General features: G+C 40.1%; 1 protein-coding gene across 7 annotated transcripts in view; it reads left to right on the top strand.

The window, feature by feature from the left end:
* HECW1 (HECT, C2 and WW domain containing E3 ubiquitin protein ligase 1) overlaps positions 1 to 13,116 on the top strand; it is a 449,514-nt gene that overhangs the window by 67,861 nt on the left and 368,537 nt on the right. The window lies entirely within an intron of this gene.

The following is a 13,116-nucleotide window of genomic DNA, read 5'->3' as shown; positions in this document are numbered from 1 at the left end:
GGCAAATGACACCATTTCATTCTTTTTTATGGCTGAATAGTATTTCATTGTGTATATATACCATACTTTATCCATTCATCTCTTGATGGATACTTAGGTTGTTTCCATGGCTTGGCTGTTGTGAATACTGCTGCAATAAATAAGGGAGTGCTGATCTCTTGGACGTGTTGATTTCATTTCCTTTGGATAAATATTCAGCAGTAGGATTGCTGGATCATATAGTAGTTCTATTTTAAATTTTTTGAGGAACCTCAACACTGTTTTCCATAATGGCTGTACAAATTTACACTTCCACCAACATTGCATAAGGGTTTCTTTTTCTCCACACCCCACCAGCACTTGTTTTCTTTTATCTTTTTGATAATAGCCATTCTAACTGGAGTGAGACAGTATCTCATTTTGATTTGCATTTCTCTGATGATTGGTGATGTTGAGTAATTTTTTACATACTTGTTGACTATTTGTATTCTTTTGAGAAATGTCTATTCAGATCTTTTGTTCATTTTAAAATTGAATTATTTGGGTTCTTTGCTATTGAGTTGTTTGAGTTCCTAATATATTCTGGATATTAACTCTTTGTCAGATGTATAGTTTCCTAATATTTTCTCATATTCTTTTTTGTTTGTTTGTTTGTTTTTGTTTTGAGACGGAGTCTCACTCTGTCGCCCAGGCTGGAGTGCAGTGGTGCGATCTCCACTCACTGCAAGCTCCACCTCCTGGGTTCACGCCATTCTCCTGCCTCAGCCTCCCGAGTAGCTGGGACTACAGGTGCCCACCATGCCCGGCTAATTTTTTGTATTTTTAGTAGAAATGGGGTTTCACCAAGTTAGCCAGGAAGGTCTCGATCTCCTGACCTCGTGATCTACCTGCCTTGGCCTCCCAAAGTGCTGGGATTACAGGCATGAGCCACCGCGCCAGGCCTCTCATATTCTTTAAGTTCTCTCTTAACTCTGTTGATTATTTCATTTGCTGTGTGGAAGTGTTTTCATTTGATATATTTCCACTTGTCTATTTTTACATTTGTTGCCTGTGCTTTCAATGTCTTATTTAAGAAAGCATTTAACCAGTCCAATGTCATGAAACATTTCCCCAATGTTTTCTTCTAGAAGTTTCATAGTTTCTGGTCTTATATTTAAGTCTTTAATCCATTTTGAGTTGATTTTGGTATATGGTGAGAGATAAGTGTCAAGTTTCATTCTTCTGCCTGTGGACATCCAGTTTTCCCAGCCCCATTTACTGAAAAGATTGTCCTTTCCCCAATGTGTGTTTTTGGTCCCTTCACAGAAAAATCAGTTGGCTGTAGATGTGTGGATTTATTTCTGGGCTGTCTATTTTTATGCCTGTTTTTATGCCAGTACCATGCTGTCTTGGTTACTATAGCTTTGCAGTATATTTTGAAGCCAAGTGGTATGATGCCTCCAACTTTGTTCTTTTTTCTCAAGATTGCTTTGCCTATTTGAGGCCTTTTGTGGTTTCATACAAATTTTAGGATTTTTTTCTATTTATGTGACAAATGACATTGGTATTCATTGGTATTTTGATAGGGAGGGTATTCAATCTGTAGATCACTTTTGGTAGTATGATCACTTTTGGTAGTATGATCTTTTTCACAATATTAATTCTTCCAGTCAATGAACATGGGATATCTTTCCATGTATTTGTGTCCTCTTCAATTTCTTTCATCAGAGTTTTATGGTTTTAAATGTAGAGATCTTTCACTTCCTTGGTTAAATTTTTCCTAGAAATAGATTTTTTTTGGTAGCTATTTTAAATGGTATTGTTTTCTTGATTACTTTTTCAGATAGTTCACTATTAGCACATAGAAGTACTACTGACTTTTATATGTTGATTTTTATCACTATATCTTTATTTTAATGCAAGTTTTTATCAAATATTTTTGAGCATCTCCTAAGCGCAGTGCTCTGTGAGGGTAAGTACAGAGTTGTGGGGAAAAAGGCATATAAGATATAGTCTTTTGTGTAGGTACACATCTACCATTTGCACTTGACCTCACTACTTAGGTTATAATTGACTCACAGTAACATCAGTCTCATAAACCTTTCCCCTGTGAGAACAGCTCTTCCACTTCTACCACAAGTCTCACTTCCCTGTCGACCTGGTGGGTGGAGCCAGGCTGGAGAATAGATACCTGGTTTTCCTCCCTTATTCCTAGTTTTCCTGCTCCTGCCTGCAGGTAAAGATAATGCAAACATCCTCCGCCCTCAATACACAATGTAGACTCATTATTAAGAAAAGTAATTTATCTACTATAGTCAGCATGAGTTAGTGTCATTGGTATGCTGGTAAACATTTAAAACCTGACAATTTTTGAAAAAAGAAGAATATATATACACATACACTTATTTAAAAATATTGCTGATATAAAGGATGTGTAGCACACAGTTTAAAAATAATAAAATATAAAATCTTCTTTATATAAATTCTGTGAAGTCAATTGATTTTCATACAATGTTTACCTTGATTTTTGCCAAATTTCTGACTATCCATAGTCAATCTATGGTTACAACTGATGAACGAGTATAATTCAAATTGAATGTTGTTTGATACTTTCATTTATCTTAACTAATAAGACATATATTGGAACTTCACTTATTCTTCTGGAATGTGAGTAACTATTTTGCTAAGAATAGAATTTTTCTGAATACTGGAAGAATATATCATCAATGTTTTTTGCTATTTACAATATAACAAGTGTAGGCACACTTTTAAGTTTAATCTATGCTATTAACATTTTCTTCATCACTGTTTAAAGACTACACAATTTAAAAAAAAACAATCAAGATGTGATTTGTAGCACTTGCCAATTCTTTTTTTATTATTATTATTATTTTTTTTGAGACGAAGTCTCGCTCTGTTGCCCAGGCTGGAGTGCAGTGGCTAGATCTTGGCTCACTGCAAGCTCCACCTCCTGAGTTCACGCCATTCTCCTGCCTCAGCCTCCTGAGTAGCTGGGACTACAGGTGCCCACCACCATGCCTGGCTAATTTTTTGTATTTTTAGTAGAGACGGGGTTTCACTGTGTTAGCCAGGATGGTCTCGATCTCCTGACCTCGTGATCCGCCTGCCTCGGCTTCCCAAAGTGCTGGGATTACAGGCGTGAGCCACCGCCCCACCAATTCTTACATTATATTCTCACCATGTCCAATTTCAAGCTATCAGTGTGATGCTACCGAACACTGAGTTGGGCAGAGATGCCCAGTAGCAGACCATTATATAGCTGTGATATTATGAAATATGTATTTGGTCTTCATCCCAATTTCCTGAGGTAGAGTTTCTAAAATCCTTGGAATCTCTGGAATAATAAGAGTGCTTTTTGTATGCTAAAGAAATGGCTGGTGGCTGGACGTCCCTAGATAGCTTCAGGATAGGGGCTGGTCATAAGAAAGAACATTAGAGGATTGGGACTTTCAGCATTACCCCTCAACTTCTGGGGAGCAGAGACGGGCTAAAGGTTGAGTTGATCACCAATGGCCAATGATTTAACCAATCATGCCTGTATGCATCTGTTCTCACAGTGCTGTAAAGAAATATCTGAGACTGGGTAATTTACAAAGAGAAGAGGTTTAGTTGGCTCATGGTTCTGCAGGCTGTTCAGGAAACACGATGCTGGCATCTGCTTGGGGAGGCCTCAGAAAACTTACAGTGATAGCGGAAGGTTAAGGGGAAGCAGGCAGGTCTTACATGGCTGGAGCAAGAGGAACAGATGAGGGGAGGTGCCACACACCCTTAAACAATGAGATCTCAGGAGAATTCACTCACTATACAGTACCAAGGGAGCATGGTGTTGAACCATTAGAACCACCCCCATGATCCAGTCACCCCCACCCCCTGCCAGGCCCCACCTCCAACATTGGGGATTACACTTTAACATGAAATTTGTGTGGGGATGCAGATGCAAACCCTATCAATGCCCGTGTAGTGAAGTTTCCATTAAAAACTCAAAAGGACAGGGATGGTGGGGGGGAAGGGGCTGGCTTCCTGATGGCTGAACACATGGGGAGATTCCTGAAGGGTAGCACACCTAGAGAGGGCATGGAAAGTCCACTCCCCATGCCCCAGAGCTTGCTCTGTGTGTCTCCTCCATCTAGCTGTTCACCTGTATCATCTGCAATATCCTTTATAATAAACTGGTAAATGTAAGTAAAGTGTTTCACTGAGTTCTGTAAGCTTCTCCAGCAAATTAATCAAACTCGAGGGGTAAATGGTCGGAACTGTCTCAGAATTATAGGTGACAGCCTGCTTCTTGCAACTGGCATCTGAAGTGGGGCCAATCTTGTGGGACTGAGCCGTCAACCTGTGAGATCTGATGCTATCTCCAGGTAGAGTGTCAGAATTGAATCGGAGGACACCCAGCTAGTGTCTGCTAGAGAATCCCCTGAAAGACTGCTTGGTGGGGAAAAATCCGCACACATTTTGGTGGCCAAGGGTCACAGAAGTATTCTTTGCTGATTATTGTATGAGAGTAGGAGAAAGCATTTTGGCTTGGTTTTTTTCTATATTTAATAGTAGAATTTCCATCATATAAATTCAGTACACACAGAATAACTTCAAAAGCACAGATGACTGTATAATATAGTAAAATCATTAGGATAGAATGAGTTTTGAGTATTTGTTACATTTTCCTTTAATATAATTTAATTTTAAGTTATATAATTTAATTTGTAATAATGATTTCATGGTTTTATTTAACAATTGGCATGCAAACTTTCTGAAAATTTAACAATCTTCTCTCACAAGGCAGTGTCGGCTGGCTCCAGCAAGCTGGGATGGGATATGGGTTAGGTTGTATGTTGAAGAACCCTTAGATGTATTGCAGGAGAGGATGGGCCTATACTACTCAGTAGGTCCTGGATAACAGGTGGTTTCCAGGGCTCACTTGCTCAAAGATCAAGAGCAAGATAATCGTCATAGAGCTTCTTTGGGAATTTCATGCTTAGAGGTCACCTCTCTTAAACAGGAGGATTCCTTTAGAACACACCTTCTCTGATTCATTTCTAACCCCTACATGATTTATTTGCTTATTTATAAAACATAGCTCTAGCAGTTTGTGCTCATTATCTGTTTGTGCTTTATAAATTACCTAAAAGTTAGTAGCTTAAAGTAACTAGTACACACCTACACCACATAACAATGTTTCAGTGAAAGATGAATCTTGTGTATGCTAGTGGTCCCGTTAAGATTATGATACCATGGCTGGGCGCAGTGGCTCACGGCTATAATCCCAGCACTTTGGGAGGCCGAGGCGGATGGATCACGAGGTCAGGAGATTGAGACCATCCTGGCTAACACGGTGAAACCCCGTCTCTACTAAAAATACAAAAAAATTACCCAGGCTTGGTGGCGGGCGCCTGTAGTCCCAGCTACTCGGGAGGCTGAGGCAGGAGAATGGCATGAACCTGGAAGGCAGAGCTTGCAGTGAGCAGGGATTGCATCACTGCACTCCAGCCTGGGCGACAGAGCGAGACTGTGTCTCAAAAAAAAAAAAAAAAAAAAAAAGATTATCATACCATAATTTGACTGTGCCTTTTGTACATTTAGATATGTTTAGATGCACAAATACTTACCATTGCATTACAATTGCCTACAGTATTCAGAACAGTAACATGCTGTGCAGGTTTTCAGCCTAGAAGCAATAGGTTATATAGGTTATATCTTACAGTCTAGGTGTGTCTTAGGCTGAACCATCTAGGTTTGTTTAAGTACACTCTGGGATGTTCACACAACGATACATTTCTCAGGACATATCCCAGCACATATTAAGTGACATGACTGTATTGATGATTTTCTCACAGTTTCTGAGGGCAGGTGTCTAGAGTGGCTTATCTGGAAGGCTCTGCCTCAGTCTCTCATGAGGTTGCAGTCAAGACGTCAGTCAAAACTACAATGTCTGAGGACTTGACTGGTCTGCAGGGTCTGCTCCTATGAGGACTCACCACATGGTTGTTTTCCTTGCTACGTGGACCTCTCCATAGGGCTGCTCAATTGCCCTCACAACATGGCAGATGCCTCTTCCAGAGCAAATGATCACAGAAGAGAGCAAGTCAGAAGTCATGATGTCTTTTAAGACCTGGTCCCAGAAGTCGCACATCACTTCTACTCTATTCTCTTCACTAGAAGTGAGTCACTAAATGCAGCCTTTCAAGTGGAGGGAAATTAGGCTCCACCTGCTGAAGGTAGTGTCAAAGAATCTGTGGACGTATTTTGAACCACCACATACCATAATTTTAGGTAGCTTAACTCATTTTTGTTATTTTGATTCATGCTTTCAAATTTTAGGGTTTTTATTTTACTTTTTAATAGTTCATTATATTATCTATATTTTATTCTTTTAGATACTATTACCTTTTACTCATTCTAAAATCGTTTTTGTGACTTCTATTACTAATATTCTTATGTTGTTTGTGTGAAATTTTGATTTTATGTGATTGAATTTGGGCTTTTCCTTTATATTATAATTTTCTTTTCTATATTAACCGTGATAATCTTTAAATAGTTGCATTTCTTTCCAACTCCTTCAAGCTTGCCTTTCTTGTCTATTAGTGTGCCTTCTCACCCAATTTGATCAAATAGGTTCTGATAATTATCCGATTCTTTTGGTAATTATAGGTGAGCTCCAACATTTAGAGGTAGATGGGAGCTCTATATCTCCTACCCCAAAACTACACTAAAAAGTGATATGCTACAGCACAAGTCAGTCCCAGACTGAATTTTTTCACATGTGCAACCATCTGTTACCAAGCAGGCACTAAATGGCTGAATGTCCCATCAGTGGACTCCGTGAAGACCCCACTGCTGCCTTTTTGGCACCGTAGCACATACCTTGTAGGAAGGACTAATTCCAGCACAAACATAACAAATGTCCTGATGACAGGAGCGGCTTACCTTGTGAGGGATGTTCTCTGGGCACAGGGCAGAATGTGGTTCCAGACTGAGGATGTCTCTTCAAAGGGATTGTTTTCTTGGCTCACCAGTTTCTTCAGCCCCATTCATTCCAAGTTGGAGATGCCTGTACAATACTCTGGTTAATGAAAAGTTATTTCCAAATCCCACAGATCAACTATCAATCTTCTCTGATACAGATTTAGATTGAGGTTTTTGAAGGAAAGCCACATTCTGAACTGAAGACTCCTGTAGGAGCTAAATAACTGCTCCTATGTATGATTGGTGTGTGGGGATTTTAAATCAAGGAAATTCAGTGTTATTTACCCAACACTAGATTAGTGGTTAAACTCAAGCACACCTAAACTCAAGCACACCATCTACACGAAGGCATTTTAAAGCTAACTCCTGATAGATGGTGTGCTTGAGTTTAATCACTAACCTAGGGCTGTACCCTCTAAGTGAGAATACTGTCTCAGTCAGCACTGACTAGGTTCTGCTGTGAGAAACCCCAGAATCACAGGCAACTAAAATGTTGGAGGTGTTTCCTTGCTGGCTCATAGCTGACACCTCTGAGATTGTTGAGCCAAAGGGAAATTGAGGGCTCTGAGGAGTTCAATAAAAATTAAATGTAATGGCTGGAAATGACACATGTTACTTTGGCTCACAATTCATTGGCCAGATGAGACTCCTGCCCCCATGCCATATCTGGCCAGAAAGAGCAATCCTGCAAGTGGCTGGAGGGGGAAGAACTGGGGATACTTGGCCAACAGTACAGTGCCTTCTGCTAACACCCTCCTGCCATCTTGTCATTGGGGTTAGAAACAATTCATGAAAAGTCATCGGGGAATATCAATTACAATTATAGGACTGGTTCTTTTAAACAGCCTACATTTAAGCCAATCCGTGGATTCCTAGAAGCTGTCTTCCCTCTGCAATACATCCTGAGTGATGCCCACAGGGTGAGGCGCACTCGGCTAATCTTACACTCGTTCGCTTCCTTTCTCACGGTTGAGTTGAATGCTTACAGAGGCAGTTGTGTGTTTGCCCAAGCTTGTTTATGCCAGTAATACTTACTTTTACAATGACATAATTTAGTTAAATAGTACATAATATTATAAAATATAAGGACAGAAAGAAAGAACAAATCTCTTTTAAAATTGCTACTGAAATAGGAACTGAATAGACCATATCGTAGCTACTCAAATTTTAATGTGCACACAAACCACCCAGAGAGCTTGTTAAGGGGCAGATTCTGATTCAGTAGGTGAGGGTGGGGCCTGAGACTTCGCATTTCTAATTAGCTCCCAGGCGATAGGGACATTGCTGGTCCACAGATTACACAGTGAATAGCAAAATATGAGACTGTTACAAAAGCTTATTGGAAAATCATTAAAATACAAAAAGAGATTGCGTGCAGGTCGCTTTGCTAGTACTTTAAGTTATTCAAGAGCTCACTCCACTTTAAAAAACCTAAATCTGGATATCATGAAGCTGCTTCTTCTCATAAAGATAATGTGAATACCATTCAGTAAAACACATTAAAAAAAAGAAAGAGAGAAAACTTGACCTTATTATGAAAAATAAATACATGGGGTTAAAAGTAAAAGTTTCTGGAGGCATTTTATTGTTTTTAAGTGATTCATTACATAAGAAAACTTTCTGCACTGGAGAAGAGTTTCTACCATATTGTATTAAATGCATAATTACCAATGGAAGTTGATAACAAGACTCTTGGCAATTAACCAAACTTTAAGTAGATACGTCTCATAAAATGTCAGTCAGAGTCACCTCACTGCCCAGTTCCAAAAGTGCCTGGTATATAGAATACAGTAGCAGACCTGCAACATATTTTGAATCTCCGGGCTTTTTGTGTATTGTTTTGTTTTCTAAGAAGGGGAAGGTTAGTAACATTCAATATTTCAGGAGCCAATATTGGGAGAGAGAAAAACTTACTGAGTGTTTTCAAAGCAAATAAATGCTCTTTACTTCTGACATTTCCTTCACACACCCCTGGTCACAGCTGTGGAAATTTTTGTTGTTGTTGTTGTTGTTGTTGTTTGTTTGCTTTGTTTGTTTGTTTTTTGAGACGGAGTCATGCTCTGTCGCCCAGGCTGGAGTGCAGTGGCATGATCTTGGCCCACTGCAACCTCCACCTCCTGGGTTCAAGTGATTCTCCTGCCTCAGCCTCCTGAGTAGCTAGGATTACAGGCGTGTACCACCACGCCTGGCTAATTTTTGTGTTTTTAGTAGAGATGGGGTTTTACCATGTTGGTCAGGCTGGTCTTGAACTCCTGACCTCATGATCCGCCCACCTTGGCCTCCCAAAGTGCTGGGGTTACAGGCGTGAGCCCCTGCGCCTGGCCAGAAATGTGTTTTATAGTCACAGTAGGGAAGGGGAGGGATAATGTATTTCTTCATTGTACAACTAAATCCTGATAAGCTTGAGGGATTTTCAAAGGAAAAATGACAATGAAATACATTGATACAGTGGAGCCATGGATTGAGAACTATTTCTCATAATGTATTCAGTTGTCCGGTGATGTATTTGTGGAATAATTTCAGTCCTCATCTTTCTATGCTCTCTCCAAGGACCAGAGCTTGCTGCTAAAGGAAAGATTGAGAAATGCTGTAACCATCCCAAATGGGGCAGTCTTAAGGTTTCCAAAAAACCCATCTGCACACAGACCCTCTTCCCAGAATGCTCTCCCTCCATGTTCCAAACTCATCTCCTCCCTTATTCAAGGCCTCTAAGTTCATAAGGGATTATTCTGTGCAAACTATTCCTCCCTGATTTAGACCCAGTCTTGTTTCTGGCTGCTAATAGGTCACTGCATGACTTCATATCAAATCCCAAACTGGAGTCTGTCTCAAGTATTAATACCATTCTGTGAAAGACAAGAATATTTTCCCCCTTCCATAAGCTGTGTAGGGAAGGACCTTGGTGCAAGTACCCACCAAGCAAGCTATCCCAGAAATCACAAAACAAAAAGGCTCACAGACCAAATTAAGATGCTTGAATCCCACAGTTTACTAAATCAATATAAAATGCAAACAGTGGAAAACTGCGGAGTAGATTAACACTCTTGGGTTATATATATATGCAAGAGGAAGGCACACACTACCTAAATCCTGGGCTAGTCAAGTTCATGTGTCCTGTCTGTCTGCCATAGGAGCCTTCTCCAGTGATGGTGTCATTAAAAGGCCAGAGTTGAGTTTGAGCAAGAGTACCCCCAGACTAGAAGATACCTGAGGCCATTGACATACACTAGCTCTATTACAGCGATGTAGCCAGCCTATAGCTGTAGCTTGCCAGTTAGCTGCTAAACTGCCATGCTTTCTAATTACACTTCTTGGACAAAACACATGCAGAGCCAGAATGGGGACATGCGAGGTGTCACCAGTGGATAGTCAATGTCAGGCGTGGCCCAGCTGTCACCCATGTGTGTGCTTATAACTTGGGTCTATCCATCCTTTTCTAGCTCTAAGTAACACATTTTTGCCATCATATATTCCATTTTCTATTTTTAGCCTTTCAGGTTTCTAATTTACTGTCAGCATTTAGCATATATGATCAATTCTGCCCATGTCTTGCAAGCCATTTGCTTACTCATTCTCGGGACTTAACACAGACTACAAGATTCTCCTGTGGCATACAAACCACTTGCTAACTCACTATGTATGCTTTTACATTGCTTAAGTATTTCATCCACTTAATTTGCTTTTCTTGTCTTCTTCAGCAGAATTGAATAATCTCAAATAATACAGCAAACTCATATTATGCAGTAGAATAGGAGGACTGATGGAAAACACAAGGTGCAAAATACGTTTTTGATGGCTTAGCCAATAATTGGTGCTCCTTTAAAAAGTGGCACATTACTCATTTAGAAGAAATAAGACCTAGTTGTTGTTTTTTTCTTTTTTTTTTTTTGAGATGGAGTCTCACTCTTGTCGCCTAGACTGGAGTGCAATGGCATGATCTTGGCTCACTGCAACCTCCGCCTCCTGGGTTCAAGCGATTCTCCTGCCTCAGCCTCCTGAGTAGCTGGGATTACAGGCATCTGCCACCACACCCGGCTAATTTTTATATTTTTGTAGAGATGGGGTTTCACCATATTGGCCAGGCTGGTCTCAAACTCCTGACCTCAGGTGATCCACCCGCCTTGGCTTCCCAAACTGCTGGGATTACAGGCGTGAGCCACCATGCCTGGCAAGACCTAGTATTAATAGATCAGTAGGGTGACTCATTAACATTAATTGGTTATACATTTCAAAATAGCTAGTAGAGAATAACTTGAATGTTCCTGGCATAAAGAAAAGATAAATATTTAAGTTGATGGATATTCCAGTTATCCTGATTTGATTATATGAATGTGCCAAATTATTATTACTTTCACACCAACCTAATATGACATGTACATTGAGTATACATATATCTAATATGTATCAATAAAAATGACTAAATACGTAAAGATAAACTTCATAAAAAGAAAAAAGTGGTACACTATTGAAGATTCTTTTTAAATAAATTCAATTAAATCTCCTAATTATATTAATAACTTACACGTGCTTATTTTAAGACATTGGAAAATATAGAAAAGTATGAAAAAAAAATTGTCCTTAATGCTACCAGCTGGTGACAATCAATGTCAACATTTTGGTATACTTTATTTTTTAGATCTTATTTTAATAGATATCTTTCCCCATCTGTTAAGGTTGTACATACATTTCTATATCCTTACTGTCACAGGGCGAACCCCAAAATTGGGATTCAGCCTGGAAAGCCGGCTCACAGGGTAAAGTGAAAGCAAGTTTTTTAAGAAAGTAAAGTCATAAAAGGGTGGCTACTCCATAGACAGAGCAGCCCCAAGGGCTGCTGGCTGGCTGTTTTTATGGCTATTTCTTGATTATATGCTAAATAATGGTTGCATTATTCATGACCTTTCCAGGAAAGGGGATGGGAATTCCTGGAACCTATGGTCCCTCCCCCTTTCACACCATATAAGGTAACTTCTGGACATTGCTATGGCATTTGTAAACTGTCATGATGCTGGTAAGAGTGTCTTTTAGCATGCTAATGCATTATAATTAGTGAATAATGAGCAGTGAGGACTACTAGAATTTGCATTTGTAGCCATCTTGGTTTCGGCAGGTTTTGGCCGGCTCCTTTACTGCATCCTGTTTCATCAGCAGGATCTTCGTGACCTGTATCTTGAGAAACCAGTCCTGCCGAACTCCTATCTCATGCCCTTTTTCCAAAATATTATATGTATTATATCTTCCTATCTTACTTCACATGCTTTCTTTTTTTTTGAGATGGAAACTTGCTCTGTCGCCCAGGCTGGAGTGCAATGGTGCAATCTTGGCTCACTGCACCCTCTGTCTCCGGGGTTCAAACAATTCTCCTGCCTCAGCCTCCTAAGTAGCTGGGATTAAAGGTGCCCACCACCACGCCCAGCTAAATTTTTATATTTTTAGTAGAGACGGGGTTTCACCATCTTGGCCAGGCTGGTCTTGAACTCCTGACCTCAAGTGATCCACCCGACTCAGCCTCCCAAATTGCTGGGATTATAAGCATGAGCCACCACACCCGGCCACTTGATGTGTTTTCTATCTAGTGGGAGACTGCCTTTCCCTGGCACTGGCTGTGACCAATTATTATTTTAGAGAGACAGTTAACAACTGCCTGACCTTTGCCTGATGGCTACAGGTTGACATTCCTGGGTGGCCTCTCCTGCCCTGCTTGTGTCTGCCTAACTATGTACTCTAACAGAAAGACCTAGTAAGGGAAGGAGATTCTCTACAGATTGTGAATGCCCCCTACAAGAGACAGCTTTGCAGGGCCATTTCAAAATATGTCAAAAAATATATTTTGGAGTAAAATGCTTTGATTCGCTTCAGCACTGGCTATGTGTTATGTGATGCTATGCAAACATGTTTGGAATTTGGCATCTTATCGTTGCAAAGAGTCTGTTCTGTCAATCTTGGGATCTCTTTTAATGTTAATGCTGGTCAGTTGTGCCTGAACTCCAAAGGGAGGAGGGTATCATGAGGCGTGTCCCATATGGCCTGAACTGGTTTTTCAGGTTTCTTTGGGTCCTCTTGGCCAAGAGGAGGGTCTGTTCAGTCAGTTGAGTGGCTTGGAATTCTATTTTTTTTGGTTTATAAGACCATGGTAATTTCTGTATTTAGTCAGCATTTAATCACTAAAACTTA

This window comes from Pan troglodytes, chromosome 6 (genome assembly GCF_028858775.2).
Source record: "Pan troglodytes isolate AG18354 chromosome 6, NHGRI_mPanTro3-v2.0_pri, whole genome shotgun sequence".
Classification (NCBI taxonomy): domain Eukaryota; kingdom Metazoa; phylum Chordata; class Mammalia; order Primates; family Hominidae; genus Pan; species Pan troglodytes.
The sequence above is the reverse complement of the archived record's forward strand: the minus strand, read 5'-3'. Positions and strand labels throughout refer to the sequence as shown.